The sequence below is a fragment of the Colobus angolensis genome, unplaced genomic scaffold, assembly GCF_000951035.1.
Source record: "Colobus angolensis palliatus isolate OR3802 unplaced genomic scaffold, Cang.pa_1.0 Scaffold200, whole genome shotgun sequence".
Taxonomy (NCBI): domain Eukaryota; kingdom Metazoa; phylum Chordata; class Mammalia; order Primates; family Cercopithecidae; genus Colobus; species Colobus angolensis.
The window spans coordinates 2330934-2348885 of NW_012115156.1; the positions used below are offsets into that span (position 1 = coordinate 2330934).

At 37.9% G+C, this 17952-nt stretch overlaps 1 protein-coding gene and 1 pseudogene across 2 annotated transcripts in view; one reads left to right on the top strand and one right to left on the bottom strand.

Annotated features, from left to right (window-relative positions):
- LOC105511584 (chromosome unknown open reading frame, human C4orf22) overlaps positions 1-17952 on the top strand; it is a 642164-nt gene that overhangs the window by 41577 nt on the left and 582635 nt on the right. The gene's annotated exons all lie outside the window — the stretch shown is intronic.
- Positions 6641-17952, bottom strand: part of LOC105511620 — a 73129-nt pseudogene continuing 61817 nt past the window's right edge.

Sequence of the window (17952 nt, forward strand, 5' to 3'; positions counted from 1 at the left end):
ATCAATCTATAGGCATAAAGTCATTCTTAATCTCTTGTTATCATTTAAATATATGTAATAAAATCTGTAGGGATATTCATTCTTTATCCCTGATATTACTAGGTCATTTTAAATCTAACTATCAGTTTTAATGATCTTTTTAAAGAACCAGCTTTTTAAATGAATTGTTTTCTCTACTATTTTGTTGTTTTCTATTTTATTGATTTCTGCTGTTATTTTTATTATTTCTTCCTAGTTGCATTGTGATTAATTTGTTTTTGTTTTCTAGTGCTTTAATGTAGAATATTAGTTTATTGATTTTAAACTATTCTTCTGCTATATAAACTTGAAATTCCATATGTTTTCCTCTATGCACTGATTTAGTTGGATTTCACAAATTTTAATGTTTGATGTTTGTTTTTATTTTCATTTCTATGTTTACTTTAATTTTCACTCAATTCAAAATACTTTATAATTTCCTTTATGACTCTTGAAGTATGTTGTTTAACTTCTGAATGTTAGAAAATTTTTCAAAATGACATTTTGATATTAATTTGTAGTTAAATTCTATTATGGAAGGAGAGTATTTTATATTCTTTATGATTTAATTCTTTTTACATTTATTGACATTTACTTTATTTCGCAGTATATGGTCTATCTTAGTTGATGTTACAGGTTCACTTGAATGTGTATTCCCTCTTGTAGGTGTATTCTAAAAATAGAATAGCAATTAAGCCAAGTTGCTTGATTGTGTTGTTCAGGCCTTCTGCATCCTTACTGATTTCCTGTCTACTTATTCTAGCTATTACTTAGAGATGAATGTCATTTTGTCCAACTATAATTACAGGTTTATCTGTATCTTTTAAAATATTATCTTTTTTGATTTATGTATTTTGATATTCTGATGTTAGATACATATACTTCATGATTTTTTATTTCTTCTTGAAATAAAATTGAGCTATATCATTGTTCAATATCATCTTCACTCTTGGCAAGATTTTTCTGATATTTATGTAGACACTCAAGCTTTCTTTTAAACAGTATTTGCATGATATTTTTTCCATCCTAGCCTCTTTGAGCCTAAAATAAATTTACAAAGCTTAAAATAAATTTTCAGAGAAAACTATATAGACAAAATCCAATATTGGTGACAGCTTGCTAGTAATTAAGGAGCAAATAAAATTACATTTAAAAAATTATGACCATTTTCTTCAGAATATTATTTAGATTCTCAATTTTTTTTTTTTTTTTGGTAATGGAGTCTCGCTCTGTTGCACAGGCTGGAGTGCAGTGGCATGATCTTGGCTCACTGCAACCTCCACCTCCTGGGTTCAAATGATTCTCCTGCCTCAGCCTCCCGAATAGCTGGAGTTACAGAAGCATGCCATCACACCTGGATAATTTTTTGTATTTTTAATAGAGACAAAGTTTCACTATGTTGGCCAGGTTGGTCTCAAACTGCTGACCTCAGGTGATCCACCCACCTTGGTCTCCCAAAGTGCTGGGATTACAGGTGTGAGCCACCACGCCTGGCCTCATTTTTGTTCTTACTTTAGCTATCTGCTTAAATTTTATTTATTCATTCAGTAATCATCTACAATCTCTTTGTAAGCAAAAAGTTCTCTTCTAAGATTTTGTTCCACTTTCCTTGGCCTCTGCTCCTGCTTTTAATGAGAGTTTATGCATTTCTTAAAATGTTCCCTTTCGTTGGCTTTTATTACTTTGTAGCCTCTTATTTGTCTTCTAGATGTTCTAATATCTAGTATAATTGTTTTACCATTTTCTTTTCTCTCACTAATTTGGATCTCTCCCAAATGACATTTTTCTCATTTACACCTCTTTTATATTCCACTACTTTAATATGTCCCACACTTTTATGTCTTCTGTTAACTTCGGTCAGATGTTCAAGCATGTCTGTTCTTCTGGGCTTTTAGCTCCATATCTACTTCTTATTGTTATTTTTTGTCAAACCAATAACGAAATGCCTTTTAAAATAGCTCATTATTTTTCTTTCACTGAATTCTACTTCCCATGCCAAAATGCCATTTTTATTAGATAATACAATCTTTTTGACCCTACAGATTTTATATTTTAGAGTATCTCCAAAATCTCCTTGACAAAAAATTCTAATTGGTAATGAAAAATGGACTCTTGCTGATTCTTTTATTTATAATTACTCTTAACATATACATTTTAAAAATTATTCTTATAAATTGCTAATTGAGTCAAACCAATTGACTTGGTTTGTTGCAATGCCTTACCTGGTTGTTCAGTCTGAACATCCTTCATAGTTCTTTATGATCTGCTGCCCGATTATGCTTTTGGGAAATCGTTTCAAAACATTTCCTTCCTCCTGTTCCTTTTTCCTTCTACTGTCTGCCTTCCTTCTGTCAGCTATCTATAGTCTGCATTCCTACAGAAGAATTTGAGGCAATTAACAAGGGAAATATGTATATCTTATAACAAAAAGATTTTAAAAGATGGAGAGAAAGAAAAGGTTGAAGCAATGGAGTGAAGCTGAGGTTGAGGCTAGTGTTCAAAATGTATGCCAGATTTAAAAGAGAAAAATAAGCTAGCCATATGCAACAGATTGAAACTGGACTGCTTCATCACCCCATATTCAAAAATCACCTCAAGATGGATTAAAGGCTTAAGCGTGAAACCAAAAACTATAAAAACTCTGGAAGACAACCTGGGAAACACCATTCTGGGTATAGAAATGGGCAAATATTTCATGATGAACGAAAGCAATTACAATGAAAGCAAAACTGCTTGTCAGTCAGAAGCAATTGAAATGAAAGCAAAAACTGACAAATGAGACCTAATTAACTACAGTGTTTCTGCATAACAAAAGAAACTATCAATAGAGTAAGCAGACAATCTACAGAATTGGAGAAAATTTTTGAGAACTATGCATCTGACAAAGGTCTACTATCCAGTATCTATAAGGAACTTAAACAAATTTACAAGGAAAAAACAAACAATCCCATTAAAAAGTGGGCAAAGGACATGAACAGAAACTTTGCAAAAGAAGACATACATGCGGCTAACAAGGATATGAAAAAAAAGCTTGTATCACTAATCCTTAGAGAAATGCAAATCAAAACCACAAATGAGAATATCTCACATAAGTCAGAATGGCTATTACTAAAACGACAAAAAATAACAGGGTGTGGAGAAAAGGGAACACTTATACACTGTTGGGGGGACTGCAAATTAGTTCAACCATTGTGGATAGCCACGTGGCAATTCCTCAGCAAGTCAAAAACAGAACTACCATCTGACCCAGCAACCCCATTACTGGGTTTATATTTATATTCCCAAAGGAATGCAAATCATTTTATCATAAAGACACTTGCACATATATATTCACTGCAGCACTATTCACAATTGTAAAAATATAGAATCAACTTAAATGCCAATCAATGACAAACTGGATAAAGAAAATGTGGTACATATACACCACAGAATACTATGCAGCCATAAAAAATAATTGGATTATATCCTTTGCAGGGACATAAATCGATATGGAGGGCATTACCGTTAGCAAACTAATGCAGCAATAGAAAACCAAATATTGTATGTTCTCACTTATAAGTGGGAGCTAAATAATCGGAACACACAGACACAAAGAGGGGAATGACAGACACTAGGGCCTACTTGAGGGTAGAGGGTGGGAGGAGGAAGAGGAACAACAACAACAAAATAGCTATTGGATACTAAGCTTAGTACCTGGGTGACAGAATAATCTGTATATTAAAACCCCGTGATATAAGTTTACTTATGGTAAAAACCTGCATGTGTACCCCAGAATATAAAATAAAAGTTTAAGAATATAAAGAAAGAAAAATATTTCCATCACGTAATTCAGTATCCACCCAGAACAAGAAAGTCATTGAGCAGGTGAAGCATAGATATTTCTGACTGTAACATCTAAGATTCATTTTTCTTTCAAGGAATTGTATAGTGAGAACCTAGCATGACAGAGTGAATCATAATTTCCATCAGCATTTTAATAGATAATAAAATTCCAAGTTTTACAGAAAAAGAGCAACTCTGTTTTGACCTGTAGGGTCAATAATAAATTTTGTAATGTTTGATTGTGATAGTCTTGACATTATCACAATAGTCTTGGATTACCTTCCTTGCTGTTTAAGAAAAAAGCAACTTTCCACTTAAAGACTCTATCAAATTTTCTAATTTTATTTATCAAAATGTGTCTTTCATTATTATTTGTTAAGCAACTATATTAAACAATTGTCTTAAGTTGACATTAGCCATAAGAGACACTGCTGTTTGTGCTTTTGTTCATTCAAATGGTTTTATCTGTTTTTTTTTTTTCTTGTTGTTGTTGTTATCTTTCCCTCATTAGAATTTCAGAAGACACTGATTTTCAAGAATTAATATTGTTCTTGTGCTGTTTTCGATGTCCACTTGATTGGGCTCTGATGAGACATTCAATACAACATGGTAGAAGATCTTAGCAAGGTTTCTATAATATAATTAGTTACAAGGCTTAAGATACCATTGAATCTGCTTGGCTTTTACTTTCATTCAAAATGTTTTACTTAGATAAGACTCATTCTTCCTCCCAGGATTGTTTTCATTTTTTACATCTTCCTTTAACCATTCCTTACAATCTCCTGCTGTCCCTACAAATGCACGCAAATACATCACAGATGTGAATCTGTTCTACTACCTAATTGCTCATATTTTCTACTAACCATAGGATCAGGACTTTTAACTCATATTATGTAAAGGATGATTGGTAGGCATAGGGGCATATATTTTTATTTTTTCTGGTGAGGACTATGCTGAGAATTAAAAACAAAATTATTTAGTAGTTTCTATATTACTCATCAATATTTTGGATAATGTTGCTATTAGGAAGCCAATCTTGAGTTTATGAAGAGTCTGGCATTAAGTGTATAATGTTTCACTTGTAAGTTTTGAATGAAACTGTCAAGTTATATCATTGACATAAAGAACTTATTTTGTCTACATTGTTAACTACTTGTGATCTCCTGGGAGCTGGAGTAAGCTAGAAAGAAATAGACTTGCTGTAGTATCTGTTTCAGAGAATGAGAGGAAAAACACCTATCTAATGATCAAATAGGACAAAGAGTTTCATGCATGACTTAGGAGAGGTAAATTGAAGGAAGGAAGGAAATTGTTCAGAAAAATTAGTACATGAACCAAGAATTTTGAAGGATTCATTGTATTTGTTTCAGGAAGCAAAGTTGATATCAACTCCCCCTTCCCACTCCCTTTTTAATTTAAGCACCTTAGGAACATAGAGTTGAGTAAATGTGCTCCTCATTCTATAGCATTATTACCCTGAGTCCCTGCTGGGTTCTTTTTTAATTAAATTTTATTTTAAAATGTTTTCCCTCTTTATCCCCCATTTATTTATTTATTTTAATCAACACATGAAAAATTATATATATATGTATGTATTTAATTTGCTTACATTCATTTGAAAAATTATATATATTTAGGGTATAAAAAGTGATGTTTTGATATACGTATACATTGTGGAATGATTAACTCAAGCTATTACATACCCATCATCTCACATCCCTATTATTGTTTATGATGAGAACAATTAATATCCACTCTTTCAGCAATTTTTGAGTATACTACACTTCATTATTAATGAAGCCACCATGCTGTGCCATACATCTTGAGAACTTATTCCTTCTGTGTGACTGAAACTTTGTATCCTTGACCAATATCTCGTTCCCCATCCCTCTCCAATCTCTGGCAACCATTTTCATCTCCATTTCCAATTACATTTCTCTTTATCCACATACAACTACTCCAGAATATTTATTTTCTTTTGTTTTATTGTTTTCATACATTTATTTAAACGTATGCTTTTCTAGAAAAAAATTGTGATTACATTTATATAGAAATATGAATTACACTACATATTCTTTCTCTCTCTCTCTTTCGACAACAATATTTATTGAGTAAGCCCCTGGCACATTTCATCAAACTGGATCCCAGGACAACCCTATGAGGTAGTAGTATTGTAAGCCCCATGGTACAGATAAGGAACACGGGGCTTAGAGAGGTGAAGTGACTTGCCCAAGGTCACACAGCAAGTGCGTGACAACTCTTGGATTTGAAGCCAGATCTGTCTCATAGCTAGCCATGACACTTGAGTGCCTCCTAAAAGCCTACATCACAGAGCTGTTGGAGGACGCTATGGAGAACCGTCTGTGAAAAGGTCCAACAGATAAACTGCAAAGAGTTTATGGCAGGCCTCCTGAAGAGCAGCTGACTGGAGCCCACCCAGCGGCAGCCTGGAGGTAGAGTGGGCAGGACTGCCCTGTCTTCTCTTCCAGGGAGCCCAACTACCAGCCTAGACCAGCGGGATCTGGGCTGCTAAGGCTTCAGCCATTTCTCTGTTGCCATGGCTCTGCCCAGGAACCGTGGGCGGCCCTGCCCTGACCCCAGAATGTTGCAGGGCTTTCCAGCAGGAGAGGGGACACAGGAAGGCGGCCATGGGCCAAGGTTTATGAATGACATTCAGAAGCATTTCTGCCAGTGACTCGATGGCTCGCTTCCACTGGAAAGGATCTCCAGTCTGCCCTCAGGGAGCCTGGACCCAAACATGAGCATCAGGCCTGCCCAGGAAACGGACACCCCAGGTCCGTCACTCTGAGGGCTGCATGTAGACGGGCACAGCGAGCATGGCACATGGGCCCTTGGTCCCGGCCTGCAGCTCCGCCAGAGCCAGGTTGGAGCCCAGCCCCTGAGCGTGTCCAGGTACCACCAGCTCAGGTTCCACCCCCCCCTTACACCACCCACGACAATGGACAGCACTGCATCCGGCTCTGCAAAGGGCGGCTTGCCTGGGACCGCCTTGGGCACCAGGCCAGCCCCTGCGTCCTTCAGCTCCTCCAGCCCCAGAGGGTCAGGCAAGGGGTTCACCACCTTGCGCCCACCACTGCTGCCACTGCGCGGGGCTGCCCTCCTCTGGGGGGCGGGTGGGGCGCCGGGTTTGCAGGTCCTTGTCCTTTTGGTGGCTGAGACGACAGCGGCGATCTTTGAGGTATTTGTGGCGGAAAAAGCCCTTGGCGCAGCCAGACCAGCGGAACTTGTAGTTGCCCGTGTGGGCGCGCTGGTGCTTGGCGAGGTGGGCACAGCGGCTGAAGGACTTGCTGCACAGGGCACATTTGTGGAGCTTCATACCGGAGTGGGAGAGGATGTGGGCCTTCAGCTTGTCCGGCCAGTTGAACTCCTTACCGCAGCCTGTGTGCGTCGATAAAGGGCATTTGCATTTCTTGAAGGGCTGGTGGATCAACATGTGTCTCTTCAGTTTGTCCTTGCGGTTGAATGCAGACTCGCACACTGAGCATTTGTAGGGCTTCTCGCCTGAGTGGATGTGAGCGTCCAGTCCGAGGTAATGCTCCTGCCGGGAGGACTTCTTGCACACCTGGCACTTGAACCTGCCCCCGCTGCCGTGGGTGGGCAGATGACACAGCAAGTAGCGTTCACAAGGAAGCACCTTCTAGCAGTATAGGCAGGGGAAGTTGTGAGTGGTGGTCTGCAGGTGATGCTCCAGGGCCTCTGTGGTGGGTATTTGATGATACCTTTGACACACTTGTCGATGGCACTGTCCTTCTTGGGGCTGTGCTGTGACAGGAGGCTGTGGGAGTACTGGTGCACGCCCAGGTGGTACAACGAGGGGAAGTGCTTGCCGCAGGGTGGCAGGGGTAGCTCAGCTTCTCCTGGTGGTTCTTGATGTGCTCCAGAAATGTGTCGAACTTTGGGAAACAGCTTTTGACCACCACACACTTGTACACCTGCTTGTTCCTATGCTGGGTCATGTGAGACTTGAGCTGGAAATAGGTGCTGAACTTGCTGGGGCAGAACTGGCACACATAGAAGCTGTAGATGAGGACTACATGCTTGGGTTCCGGCTTGGCCCCCTCGCCCTTGCGGACTGTGGGCAAGGCCTGGGGTTGTGGTGTGCCCTGCAGGGGCTGGCCCAACCGTGTGTTTTCCTCATCCTCCTGCCTACTGAGGTTCAGGGCCAAGACCTGTATGGTCACAGAGTTTCCAGACATGGTGCCACCACTGTGTCCTGGAGGCCATACCTTGTGGGTCTGCATGTGTTTCCTAACATTAGACTTCTGGGCAAAGGCACGGCCACATGCAATTCATTGGAAGGACGTCTCATGGGTGTGGCTTCAGATGTGCTGCTGCAGTTTTTGGTGAATGATTTGTCACAGTATGGGCACTTGAGTTTCTGAGCCTTTGGCTTCCCTGTAGCTTCCGGGAGTCCCCTAGCACCTTTAGCTCATGGGGTCTTCAACATTGGTGGAGAGTCAAAGGTGACCACAGTGCCTCTGGTGGTGCTGGTCATGGGGCAGCAGGGTTTGGTCCTTTGGGTTTGAATCCCTGTTTGCCAGGGCTGTAGGGGTGGGGTATACTGGAGCCTCCACACACTGGTTTGGCACCTCCAGGGGTGGGTAGGTCTGCATCCCCAGCACCTGGATATCCACCGTTCCACTCCCAGCCAGGGGTGCGGTAGCACTGTACACCTTCACTGCACCGTTCCCACCAGGATTAGGATGTGCAGGGGGACCCAGGCCCTGGGGTGGAGGTAGCGAGGGCTGAGGTGGTGGTGGTGGGGGCAGTGGTGGAGGAGGCAGAGGAGGGGGTGGAGGCTGGGTGAGGTAGCTGGGCACAGAATGTATGTTCAGGCTGCTCTGCACAGGTTGGGGGCCCTAGGGCAAAGGCTGGTCCAGGGATGTGAAGGCTGAAAAGTTAGCTGTTTCTGATATAGTTATTAGATATAGCCCTAACAGTAGTTATTAATGATATCAACTCACACAGTGTTATATCACACAGCATAGAAAATGATAGCATTATGGGTTATATTTTTACTGTACCTACTCCTCAGGATAGATCATGTCAAGACTGAATAAAACTCCAAAACAGAACAACAAAAAAACCTAATGTCCCACACAAGACCAAAGAGGAATGATTTTTGATAGAAATAAGAATATTAGTATATTGATTTAGGGTATGGTCAGCAGGCAGATTATTTAATAAACCTTGTACATTTGCTTCCAAAGTGTCAAACGGGTATGTAACGGACTTTATACATTTGCTTCAAAATGTCAAAGGCCTAGTTCAACAGAGCCTATGTGGTGTTGGTTGAAGTTTTACATTTCTTAGTGGGTGTCAGATTCATACTGTATCCATTCCGAAGACAAACCTTTTTTAAGTTTAATTTTTATTTCACTCTGTCACCCAAGCTAGAGCACAGTGATATAATCATGGTTCACTGCGGGCCCTAAGGAATCCTCCCACCTCAGCCACCAAAGTAGCTGGGACCATAGGCCCATGCCACCACACCCAGATCATTTTGTTTACTTTTTGTAGAGATGAGGTCTCACTCTGTTTCCCAGGCTGGTCTCAAACGTCTGGGCTTAAGAGATTGTCCCACCTTAGTTAGTCTCCCAAAGTGCTGGGATTACAGGTATGAACCACCGTGCCTGGCCCCTAGTGCAAACTTAATGTTAGATATCATTTACATCTATCAGGTCAAAAAAAGTTTCAAAGTCCAATACTGGTGAAACCCTTCATAATGTTAATATACAATTTGTTGGTTATCTATTGTGTTAAAGCTATGGATAACATCTTATTTGGCTCCCACAACAACCTTGAAAGTTAAGTATGCTCATCTCCATCACACAGGTGATAGTAATGAAGCACAGACGAGATAAGCAACAACTTACCTAAAATCAAACAGTTAGTGGCAGGGCTCTGCATGTTTCCAAAATCTGGGCAATACCATATCTACATGTTTTTTTAAAACCAAAATAGCAAAATTTTATATTACTCTTGGTTAATATTCTTAAGATATGAGCAATAGTAGGACAATGAGGTTAAATTAACTGCTGTTATCACTGAGATGGAATAAAACAAAATAAATAAAAAATTTCAAGCAATGTCAATGAATAGTATAGGTTAAAAAAACAAACAAACAAACAGTAGAACACAAAATAATAAAATCAAGCAGATTATAGCCCTGACTACTTCAACCCAAGGCATATCAGTTATCTACTGCCATGAAAATGCTGCATTAAAACCTACCCCAAAACTCTGTGCCTTAAAACAACCACCGTTTATTCAGCTCACAAGTGTATGGGTTGGCTGGACTCAGTCCTCCTGCTGTGGAACTGGCTCAGATGATCTTGGCTGGGCTTATTCTGCAGTCTGTGATCAGTTTGTGAGTTGGCTGGAGCTGCCTGGTCTGGAATAGCTTTCGCTGGGATGACTCAAATCTGCTCCATGTGACCTCCTAACTTCTTGCTGGCTAGCCTGACATGTTCTTCTGGCAGAGGCAGGGATCTAATGGAGAAAGGCCTGGGATTAGAACTGGAACCCTATTCTTTCTGTATGAGTCTGTTCACCAAAGCAAGTCACAAGGCTAGCCCTGACACAGAGGGTGAAGAAATAGATTCCACTTCTTTTTAAGATAACTTGAAAATTTATATTGTGAAAGGTGTAGATACAGGGAAATGTGCGTGAAAAATTGAGCACATTTTAAAAATAACTGGGGCCATTTTTACCTCCACAAATTAACCAACATTGTGAATTCTGTGTTCATTATCCTCTTACTTTCCTTTTTATAAAATTTATTGTATTTATAAGTGTTACTAAAAAGTATATTTTAAATTTTAGTTGTTTTGACTTTACAAAGAAATGATGGTACTAGATGTAATCTTTTGGGACTTACTTTTTCATGTAACACTTAATTACTAAGAATCATTCACATTATTGTGTGCTGCTATTGTTTATTTGTTTGGCTATCTGTATAACATTCTGTTGAATGTATTACCATGGAGTCTTACATTTTCTTGTTGATGGATATATGGATTTCTTATAGGTTTTTCCATGGTCAACAGTACTGCCATGTACATGTTCCCTAATGCACATACACAATAGTTTCTACTGGGCACGTGCCGTACACTGGAATATATCAGTTGTAGAGTATTATATGAATATTTAATCTTAGTTCCAAAGTAGCTAAACCAATTTCCCCTCCTAACATCAGTTAACAAAATATTTTTTGACTCTACATCCTAGTACTTGTCCTAATTTGGTTTAGTTTTGCCATTCAACTATTTTAAAAGTACTTTCTCATTGTGCTCTCATTTATCACTGAATATGTTGGATTGAAGATTTCTCAGTCATTTGGTCATTTCTTGGATTATTGATCATTCGTGTTTCTCTTTTGTGAAAAGCCTGTTCATGTCCTTTGCCCTTTTTAAAACTCTATTATTTGTGCTTTTCCTTTTTATTTGGAGGAACATTTTATTTATACTTTTTGTTACCTATATTTCAAGTAGTTTCTCTCAGTTGGTAATTTGTCTTTTTGTTTTATTTAAAGTGCTTTTGACAGTCAGAATGTGAAATTAACTTGGGCATGAGATTACTGGGAGTCACAGAGTAAGTCAGACATGTGCATGCTGGCCTCTTCTCCACACATGCCCTAGGTCATGTACTGCCATTTGAGGAAATGGATGAGAATGGTGGACACCGAGAAGGACTCTGGTGTAAATGGGAGAAATGGGCAAGAAAATTACTTGCTTTTTTAAAAATTGAATTTTTAGAACAAAAACATAACTTTTGCTGTCTTTTTTCCAAATCATTGTAACATTTTTATTTTTATATCTTTGAGTTTCTGCATTCCTAAGCAATAAAATGGTTAAGTGGTATCTTGAAAAGTTAGCCAGGTATTGGTGGTGTGTGCTTGTAGTCCCAGCTACTTGGGAGGCTGGGGTGGGAGAATAGCTTAAGTCCAGGAGGCAGTAGGGTTGTAGTGAGCTGAGATAGCACCACTGCACTCCAGCCTGGGCGCCTGAAGTGAGACTCTTTCTAAAAAAAAAAAAAAAAGTATATATGTGTGTGTGTGTGTGTCTATATATATATGAATATGTACACATCTGATAAATATATTTGTTAGGAAACTATATAATTCTGACTTAACCTGTTTGTGAACTGATAATTTGTACATTGTTAGGTATCTTCATGAAGGTAAACAGAAAAAGAAAAAAATGAGAAATTTTAGCTGGTTCCAAATATTATTATTTATAATAGGTCAAATTAAAATATTTGAGTTATTGGCAACCATAAAACCCTCAGAAATGTATCACTAGATAAAAACATTCAAGTATTTAAACTAATGCAGGTGTCAGAAAATGTGTAATGTGTAGTATTATAGAGTACAAATTAAAATTATATAATTCAAATTAGATTTAAAATGTACTGGAACTCACCATTTTTACAAATGTATTGATAAAGTTTCCCATACATTTTAGTCTTTTACTTGTTGTTGCTTTTGTTTGGTCATAAAACACTCCTACAAAGTTTGTTAGATGTATCATTCTTGAATTAGAAAAAAAATGAATTTCTACATACATATCATGAAGAAAACATGTTTTTAAAATGTCATCAAGATGTATTGGTGGTTATTTCATGGATTTCGTGGATTTTTATTTTGTTTTCACAGCTTTACTATTTTAACTTCTACAGAAGGTAGAAAAATGCTCTGAAGCAGTGCACTTCCAAATTTGATCATTATTGACAGGAATTATTTGAAGCACCTGAAATCTGATATGAGCCTTGGACAAAAGTATCCCAGATGATAACATACATGAGTACAAAGCAAGACTTAGAAAGCACTATATTTTTGGAAAAAAAGGGAAAGCACACCACTTCACTTGGAATGTTTTATCAAGAGAGGGATACAGAAGTGAAAAGTAATCTCTGTGCTTTATTTGGCATTGTTTCTGTGTTCGATTTTGGTCTTTGAGTTTGGCAAGAGTATGGAGACTCTGGAGAAGGTCCAGCGAAGATCAGCAGAAGTGATGTAAGGAATGGGGACTAACTCCTAAGAGAGGGCTCAGTGGGATCAGGACTGTTTAAATTGGAGAAGGGAAGACGAACAGGCGATTTAACTGTCTTCAAATATTTGAAAGGTTATTATAGGGAAGATGCAGAACAGATGTTCTTTACTTCCACAGGAGACCAAATAAAAGGAAATGCTTTTAAATTGTAGCAAGAGAAAAAGTTCAGTTGGCCCTAAAGATGGACATAAGCATAAAGAAGGGATTAAACACTGAAACAGGTAACCAAGGAATATAGGGAAGTTTAATCCTTAGAGATTTTCAAAAGTAGGACCAGATAGCCATCGCCTCAGATGATTTACGTGTCCTCCCACCTCAGTGCAGGGAACTACCCTATATCTCCTTCTGAAACTCTTCCAACTCTGAGATTCTATGCGTGTTTTTTTCACCCTGGTGGGAGTTACCTAGGAGATAGTCAATTAGTACCATATATCCAAGGATAGAAGCTAGAATTCAGCAGAAACAGAGATCAAGGGTTACCTGGTATTTCCATGGGTGTCTCTGATATCCTCCTAACTAAACAGGTATTGATGACTGGATCAGGGAAGAGAAAATGTTTCTTACCTGTCCATGCGTAGAACTGTATTGCATGTGGCCTTTTTCTCTAAACTTTCTGAATCAGCAATGATCAATTCAAGAAATTATAACAGCTAATGTTATATTGAAGATGAAGTATTGCATTAATTATCTCACTTATCACTGGGTGGTGGTGTTTCTCCTTTCACAGATAAAGAAATAGACTAAGACAAATTTAATCATTAGCTTAAGGTCCTTCAACAGGTGAATGCAGAATTCAAAGCTTGGCCTGCTTGCCTTTCTTTTTTGTTTCTATTCTAGGAAGAAGTTGTACAAATTTAGAAACATCCTTCCTTAATACTGGCAGCTTTTGTTAATAAGAATTAGGTTGGCTCCAAAAAGTAATCATCTGCATTAGGAGAACGTAAAGAAATGTGTGTTAAATGAATGAGGACCAAGACTTAGGATTCGGGTAAAATTCGGTAATACATGTGTCATAATTAGGTTGCTCTTCTCCATTAAAGCAGCATTGTACGTAACCAGAGATATTTATTCCCTTTGGCTTTTTGACCCATTATTGGGATAATTGAATGCTGGCCTCTTGAATCATAGAAGGTTTACATTTCAAATAAGCCATGGAGTTTGAGCATCTAGCTTTTCAAAAGCCATGAGTGACATGGGATATTGAAATTTTCCATAGTGAACTTAAATTTTAGAGGAAATTTGAAAAAACAGCCCCTCATATATGTATAAACTGGCACTTAATTCATTAATTCTTCGTTGTCCTCAATCATCCTCAATCATTACTTCATTTAGTTTTATCACTGCCTAAGGTTTGCTTAGAGACAACTTATTCTGAGTCTTTGTATTTCAAGTAAAATATATAGTACTTCTGGGAAAAATCTAGAAGGATGAAAGGAATGTAAACAATCTAAATTTTTTATCGAAAGATTAGACATTTACATGCTCTAGTATTTATTAAGTCTTTAGAAAAAGTGTATCTTATTTATTTATTTATTTAATAAACAAGTTTTGAGGACCCAAAGCTATATATTATGCACTATTGACTTGTTAGTAAAAATGTGAATTCTTTCACCATTTGTTTGTTACTGTTTGGTTGTTATGATATTTTCTGATTCCTGGAAACTTATGAGACAAATAGGTGTCAAGAGCCCTTGAATGTTGTTTTCTAGGATAAGATTTCTTTTTGCCCATATTCTCTTTAGCATTCAATAATTTAGACTTATTTTACTTCATAATAAAGAGGATGAGAGAACAAATATGTATTAACATAATAGTAATAATAAATAGCATTTATAGAACATTCACTCTCAGTGCCCACAGAGGTCATCATCTATGGTGTATTCTGTGCAGTGGCTTGCCTTCTCTAAGTACTGCTCTGAAAGCTTTGCATGTATTGTCTCTTCAAATCCTCAAGTCATCCAGTGAACTAGGGGCTTGTATTAGGTCCCTTTTATGGAATGAGAAAGTGATTCACAGAGAGGTTAAGTACCTTACGTAGGTCCCTCAGCTAGTAAATAGAGGGGTTAGGATTCATAACCAAGCAATCTAGTGACCATGCTTTTTAGTCTTGTACTGTGCTTCCCTTCTATTGGAGACCACTTGCTTATGCAAAATTTCACGGTTGTCATTTTAACTATTCCAAGCTTCTGCACTTCATTTCTGATCAATAGTCTGAATCCACATATAGACCTTTTTTGTGTTTTGCTTATTAAACACTAAGCATAAAAGCATTGTAATTCAAATATATGTGTGCATATTATAAGCTACTACTAAATGAATGTGTTTTCATGACACATTTTGGGGTAAAAAGATAAGCAAGGAAAAGCCCCTTTAATTAAGAAGCTTATGGTTCAGAGAGGAATAAATCATAAACTCAAGTAAATACATTGCTTGAAGTGGAATGTGCTGACATAAACAACATATTCCAGTAGCACAGAGGAGCAAGTGATTCATTCTTATTTGGTGAGTAGGTGCTGTGGACCTTGCCTCGGGAGAGAAAGCTGAGGAATTTGTATTAAGTAAGATAACTAGGAGACATGGGCACAGACAATGTGCAGTATAGAAAATGAGGACATTTTACCAGCAGCTTTGCTCACTGAGGATGCTGAAGAATGCAGCAACATGTAGCTATGTGTCTCAGTTATTTGTTGGATTGTTAATATCAAGAAATGATGCCTTGACACACACATACCTATTCATTCACCTGTCTATTCATTTTTTCCACCAAATCCCTGGTTAAAGTAATCTCAGTTCATTGGAATGGCAAGTATCTTCCTTAATGGGTGTGCATCCTTCAGCCTCAAGAAGATTTAGAATGAAGTATAAAAGTGTTTAAGACTCAGAATTTTAGCCATTGATATTTGTGTGTTAGGGAAGACTCTGCTCAGGTTTAGAATTTATTATATATGCATAAAATAAGTAAGAGATTTCAGTCTTTTTGAATGGTAGCCTCATAACTTTAAGTTAAAATGTGCAATTGAGAAAGTGTTGTGTGAGAAGAGAGTAGACTTTGTTTGTATCTCAAAGCTACCTGTGCAATAACATCAGAAGTGTGGGTGAAAGTTTAATGGAAGTGGGTTTAACAGAGAATGGAAAGAGTGAAATTGCACACCAAATACAGATCCAACTATAGAGGCAGACATTGCTGTCATTCCTTGAGCATTGACCATGGTGCTGCCTGTGGCTTTGAAGCCTTACCCTTAGGTGATTGTGAAGGCAGCAGGCATCCCAGAGAGGGATCAGAGTGGGAGAAGACAACAAGACTGTATGTGAGCTCACCTGTGACACCTTTCAGGGTGGGACCCAGGAGCTGGAGATCTTTACAGCTAGGTAGATGGAAACTAACACCTGCAAATTTAGCTTATTACCTTTAATGAAGCCCTATTTGTACCTACAGACTTTAGAGATTAGACTTACTCTACTTGAGTAAAAACAAAAAGGAAAGAAAATCTGGGACAGTGAAGGGACCAAGAAACTGGAGGAACTATAGAGAGTGGATGTGTTAGCAATTCCAGATGAAAGAAACAGAAATTCACTTTTTGTCTGTGTCTCATGAGGCATGGGAGTCTAAGACCTCAATGTCAAGAAATAAAGTTGACTCTTCTTCTCCAGAGCCCCATGGCCACTCATTTCTGCATTTGTCTGTATGTTTCTGTCATTTTTTTTTTTTTTTGCTTTTAACTGCAAACCTGCTTCTCTATTTCTCTGTGTTTATGCCATAAAATGACTGTTGCAGTGTTTTGTCTTTCTGTTCAAGCACCTAGAAATTGATAAAAGTTGTGAGTCATAATTGCAAATTTCTAGGAGAAAAAAATGTGATTGACCCAGTTTCAGTCACTTCTGGTTAAGACAGCAGAATCTTCTGGCCCATATTCATCTTTATATGCGTGAATATCATCTCTGAAAAGAAGACTCAGTTGTCTTCTTGGAGCCGGGTGTGAGAGGCATGCAAGAAATGAATAGGCATTTCTAATGTATTGAGACATGTCTCGAAAATGCAACTAGAGAAAAGTATCATTTCCAATCCAATTTTTAAATAGAAGCCAGTTTAAAACTTTTGTTCACTGAGAACATCAAAGGATTTGTACTAGTTTTAAAGTAGTTTCTCATCAAGTTTAAGGAATAAAATGAAGCACAATAATTAGGTCAGTGATTTTCAAAGCATTTTGTTGTTGTTCCTTCAGCAGAATGTTTTTGCATATGAAATCTCATGTGCACCTCCACAAAGTAAAAGAGATTCAAGGGGGGTGCTATGGCTGAAGTATTGTCAAGGGTCATGGAATCCTCCCTGCCCATCCGCTGAAGGACATATATTATATTCTAACAGGCTCTGTTTTGTAGTTCTATTACTAACCCCCTCTGTACCCACAACATCCACAAGGAAGTACTCTAGAGTTAGACCTTAGGGAAATTTCATCTTTCTTGGCGTATTTATTTACATACATGTACTCTTCATTTTGACACATGTATTTTATGTGAAAAGATTTATACACATTTGTGTTAAATACCACTAAGGGTGGGACTATTCCCTTTTGGTTCACCATTGTGACCCTACCTATCCAAACCACTGCCTGAAACATAGAGATGCTGAAGCAGTAGTTGTACTGAATGAATATATATAAATTAATAAAATTACAAAGATGGGGACAACCTCATCCTTTTAAAAAGAGTCTCCTAACAAAAGTCTAGTGGTTTTGCAGTAAATATTTGCTAAATTAATCAACCTAAAAATGAAAATATAACCTCTATCATTTATGTTAACTTGGTAATGTTACAATTGTGGCATGACAACATAGCTAACAAAATTTTGTCAGGCTTTCTGGGTGAGCTAATTGTGTGGGTCAGGCCTAAGAAATGACTTACAAAGTTAGAAGTTGCTACTAATTTTCTATGTTTCTGAGTATTCCCCCAAATAAGTCTATATTGCAAAGGAGGTCAAATAAAAAATACTCTTGTAAACATTTACCATTTACATAAAAGTCATTGCCTCTTGTACAGT